Source organism: Amphibalanus amphitrite, unplaced genomic scaffold, assembly GCF_019059575.1.
Source record: "Amphibalanus amphitrite isolate SeventyFive unplaced genomic scaffold, NRLGWU_Aamphi_draft 000043F_arrow, whole genome shotgun sequence".
Classification (NCBI taxonomy): domain Eukaryota; kingdom Metazoa; phylum Arthropoda; class Thecostraca; order Balanomorpha; family Balanidae; genus Amphibalanus; species Amphibalanus amphitrite.
The window spans coordinates 202,826-208,389 of NW_024881539.1; positions in this window are offsets into that span (position 1 = coordinate 202,826).

Genomic DNA, 5,564 nt, shown 5'->3' on the forward strand with positions numbered 1-5,564 from the left:
GGCACATAGCCAATGGAGGGACGACAGGGTCAGCCGTCTCTCCCTGGAGATGGACCACTTTTATTTTATATTTTATTTTTTTGTAAATGAAAATGTGGGCCCCTCCCGAAAAATAGTGGGCCGAATCCGGGGACTTTTCGGGTTTTGGTGGGGGTATACCCTGGGCTCCGGCAAACTACAACCCCAATGAAAAACAAAAAGTTCCACCTCTGGCTATCATCTACCGTGACTCAATAAAAATTTCGCTTTTGAAAATTCATAATACCGATCCGGTAACCGACGCACTCTGGATGTCTGTCACCAGTCACGGTCGGTCTCTTGTTCTTGGCGTCATTTACCGGCCTCCAGACAGCTCCGTTACAGACTTCCTGGACTCCCTCAGAACTCAACTACAAGAAGCACTATCGAAAGGACAACCAGTGGTCCTGCTCGGGGACATGAACATCGATCTATCCACCAGAGATGGAGCTGGGGTAATAAGATACGAGCAGCTTCTGGCTGAGCTCAACCTCAATCAGCTGGTTAAAGAGCCAACACATCTGTTTCCACGTCCGTCAATTCTCGACCACATTATAACCAGTCTGCCAGATCTCCATGCAGCTGTCAGCGTATTAGACGACTCACTCAGTGATCATCAGCCGGTGACGTATGTCGTGAAAATACCCGAACCGCGGAAAAAAATCAAGGACTCTTCATACCAGGCGTTGGCACAAAACGGACTGGAACGCAGTTTGTCTGGATCTTTTGCTAGCGGACTGGAGTGAGATGTTAGAGACCGCTGATGTCAATAGCAAGCTTGAAAAATTCATGCGCGTCTGGAACGAGGTCATAGACCGGCACTGTCCCATGGAAAATGTACGCACAAATAGAAAACGTGGCTGTCCATGGCTCTCCAGTGAACTGCGTGACCTGATGACGAAGCGGGACCAGGCTAAAAAGGACTGGCTGAACCTCCGCACCGCAGATCGACACGTGACCTTCAGAAGACTTCACAACAGTGTTAAAAGCAAATTAGCATGTGCACGGAAAGATTTTCTATGTAACGAATTAATGCGCAAGAATTTCAGTGGCTTTTGGAAGAAGTTTAATCAGTATGTAAAAAACACGAGCGGCAACTGTCTAGTGTCTAGATAACAAACTTGATTCAAAACAGGCCGACATGTTTAATGCGTATTTTGCGAATGTAGGCTCTAACATTGCAGCAGAACTCTTACCTCGCAGACAGGATGACACGTATGTCGATCCCCAGATACGTCCCCCTGTGGTGTGTGCCACAAGCTTTGAGCTTCAGCCCGCAACTCTACCTGAGCTGTCAACAGCGGTGCGTCTGATGAGCAATTCGAAAGCTGTCGGACTGGATGGAGTCCCCATCCTGGCCATTCGTCGTTGTTTTGCTGTGATCGGTCCGCTGCTCCTTCATATCATTAACCCGCGCCCCACTGGGGTCTGCGTATAACACGCCCTACTGGGGGGGGGGGGGGGGCTATTCATAGCCCCCCTCCTAACTCCGAAACTACTGGGCCGATTGTCAAAATTCAAACGGCGTCTGATAACCCCGGAAAAACTGTCGAGCGAAACCTAATTTCATTGACCTCGAGGTCACCGATGACGTCACAGGTCAGGTCAAAGTAAAAATTATTAGCATTTTGGCTTCTTCACGTTTTGGGCTCTGGCCGCCGTCTTACAAGTCAGATCAGGCTCATTTTTGGTTCACATACTCGTGAACAGATGCTCTAGATACTCTGAGGGTACCAAACTTGTACTTTGATTTTCAGGTCAAGGTCAGGTCATCACAGGTCACGAAAATATTATATCATCCGTCGGTCACGTGACACATGTTTTATGGTCCATTTAGGCCAAACATTTCGAATTTGATGTCGTCTGTGTCATTCGAGGTCATTTTGAGTCAAATTTAGCTTAGGTCAGGTCACTTTCAGGTCAAAAAAGGTCAAATTTTGAAGTTAAAATTTTTCAACAAAAAAAGGTGTCTATTGGATGCAGTTTGAGCTCAGGAACACGATGGTGCTATTTATATTGGCGTACGATGTCAAATTCGTGCTTAAAAATTGATTTGAAAAATTAATAATTGTTAATTTTTTGCAATAATGCGTATAACTTGGCCATTTTTGAAGATATTTAGCTAAAACTTGCTAGAGTTAGTCATAATAATGCGTTCTATCACATATATTCCGGTTTTTTCGAAAAGTCAAAAAAATTTTGAAAAAAATGTCAAAATATAAATTTTGAATTTTATTATACAAAATTTTCAAAATTTTCAAAATTTCGAAAATCCGAGATAGCAGTTTGATAGCGCGGTCTATTTTGAGTCCTTTCATGCAAAGAAATTGGATCTAGCTTAAAAACTGAGCTCTTGGGAGCGATTGCCGTGGTTCAATGTTTTGCGTCGAAATCGGCCGAACATGACGTCACTCTGACGTCATTTCCGGCCGACCTATGGTAGGTACGAAGTTCAAATTTTGACACAAGGTGTCAAATTGATGCAGCCGAAGGTACTGAAAGTTTGGCGTGGATACGTCAAGCGGTTTGGAAGTTATTGCAGAAAAACGGGAGGGGGGCTATAAATAGCCCCCCCAGTGGGGCGCGGGTTAACACTTCAATATCAAGCGGCATATTTCCAGAAAAGTGGAAAATAGCGCGTGTAGTTCCTTTACATAAGAGTGGTGATCACAGTCGCGCTAGCAACTATCGTCCAATTTCACTTCTGCCAGTCATGTCGAAAATCGCTGAGCGTGTCGTGTGCACCCAATTAACCCACTATCTCAAAGAAAATGACTTAACCCGCGCCCTGCTGGGGGGGGGGTGTTTGAACACCCCCCCTTGTGGTTTTTCGCGAATATCTCAAAAACGGCGGCGCGGAGCGCCGCCGTTTTTGGTACATCTTATCATACATCAATTCTACACATGTTGTGAAAATTTCAGACCAAGGTCATTCAAGGTCAGGTCACCAGGTCACTTGAAGTGACCTCACCTCATAAAAAGTTTCAATGTCTGTCATAGCTACACCGAGTGACTGATCGCTTTGAAACTTTCAGCGATTACTAACAGTAATAGCATGTACAAAACGTATATCTCAGAATTTTGATATCGATGACCTAAGGTCAGGTCAATTTTGCGACCTCCCCATTATAAGTCAATGGGAGAAAATTGAAATGCGCTTCTTTTGGACGAAAGACATTATAAACACTCACAAACACTGAATTACAAGTGGTTTAGACACACTGAACATGAAAATGGTGTCCGTGACCCCTGCTTATGCCCTGAGGTCATCTAAGGTCACGAATGGTATCTAACAGTTTTTCGCAAATAACTTTTGATAGAGGCATGCTAGAGCGATGAAAACGCCTTAGATGTGTTCAGCTCGACGATACGGATCGACTGATATGCAACATGACCCTTTCCGGTCAGGTCATGACCTTGACCTGAGGTCAAATTTTCAAGTTGACCTTTCAAGGTCAAATTATAGTTCATTCGATGCGTCTTGACGAGAGGAACACGATGCCGGTAAAAGTAAGCTCGTACAAGGCTTGGGTCAAAAGTTATTGCAGAAAAACTGTTCCCGAAAAAATCGGCTATTTTTGCAGTTTTTGCCCCCTGCAGGCAAAACCGTTGACGTTAGGTCAAATCTGAGAGAATTATTCAGAAAGGGCGTTAATAGGGCTATCGAATGCGCTTTTCGGCGGCGCTGTAGCTCTATTGGTTCCCGAGTTATGCGTTGGCTTCTTGAAAATTGTCGACATTCGACCTGGAAATCGGCGAAATTTTGCCTTCAATGACCTCTGGTGACCTGACCTTTGACCTGACCAAAAAATTGACCAAAGTGATTTCCTCATTATTTTTGACGCTCTTTCGAACGCCGCCTTCCGCGTATCGCTACGTGGCCCAGGAGCCGAGTTAGAAGGGGGGGTGTTCAAACACCCCCCCCCCCCCCAGCAGGGCGTGGAAATCCAGGACCCCCAGCCGGGCGCGGGTTAACCCGCGCCCAGATGGGGTCTGCCGAGCAACGCGGTCTGATGGGGGGGGGGCCATTTTGGCCCCCCAATCAGATCTCGAGAACCACGCAACATAGCGACAAGCGGTAAACGGTGTTGGATAGCCCCAACGGGGAACTACCTTGTGACCCAATTTCATTGACCTCGGTCAAACCGATGACGTCACAGGTCAGGTCAAAGGTCGAATTTTCACCGTTTACAGGCATTTCAAGAAATGCGTTGTAAAATCGTGTAAAATGCATTTCATTGAAAATCATCGATGGGAAAATGTTCTTCAAACACATATTTTGCTATTTGAGGTCACTGATACCAGGTCAGGTCACAGAGGTCAGGTCACTGGGGGGTCACAATATGAAAGTGTCGTGTGATACATGTTTTATGGTCCATTTTACATGACAAATGCGATTATGTGGGTCAGACAGACTTTAGAGCCAGCTTAGGTCACGTTTTGGTCAAGGTCAGGTCAAGGTCAGGTCAAGGTCAGGTCAAGGTCAGGTCAAATTAGGTCAAATTTCAAAGTTGATATTTTTGCATAAAATGGGTATCGATTCGATGCAGCTCGTCACGGGGAGTTCAATGGTGGTCTCCGTTTTGCGCTACGAGGTCTAGAATTGCTAAAAATTAAGTTCAAAAATTTGACGTCATCAATTTTTAACAGTTTTTTCGCTATAACTTGGCCAAAAAAAGAGGTATCGATCTAAAATTTGGTATGTATATCGAAGAGCGCAGGGACTATCACATATATTCCGGTTTTTTTTCGAAATTCGAAAAAAAAATTGAAAATTTTTGTAGTTTTTCTAAAAAAAAATCAATTTTTTTGATTTTTGGGGGTCGAAATCCCAAAATTTCGAAAATCGGAGATAGCAGTTTTGTAGCGCCGTCTTTTGTCTACACAACCACATAAAGAACTTTAAAATTGCTTGTTAACTGTAGAATTGGTGAGCGTTTCAAGATGTCATGTTTTTTGGTCATTTTTACTCGAACATGACCTCAGTTTGACCTCAATAACTCCTGACCTGAGGTGACCTGTGACTTGAAATTTTGTGTGAAGGTGTCAAATTGATGTCCGGTAAGGTACCCAAAATTTGGCGGCGCTGCGCGCCGCCGTTTTCTCGCTATTTAAGAAAAACCACAGGGGGGGCCAAAATGGCCCCCCCCATCAGGGCGCGGGTTAATAGGTAACAGCCAGTACGCTTACCGCAAGGGTCATTCAACGGAAGACGCCATCCTCGAGACCATTGCCTGGACTACTGATCAAATCGATAAGGGCCACATTGCTTCAATAACAGCAATAGACCTGAGCAAAGCGTTCGACAGCGTCAATCATGAAATTCTTTTGATGAAACTAGCGTGGCATGGCGTCCCATCACACTGGTTCAAAAGTTATCTGAGCGGTCGTGGCCAAATGGTTCGAGGTGGTTCTGAGGTTCTTCCCGTGAAATTCGGTGTCCCACAAGGATCAATCCTGGGACCTGTTCTCTTCAGTCTAGTCACAGCTGACCTACCAAATTGTATACCTCATGGCCGCGTTATATGCTATGCAGATGACACTCA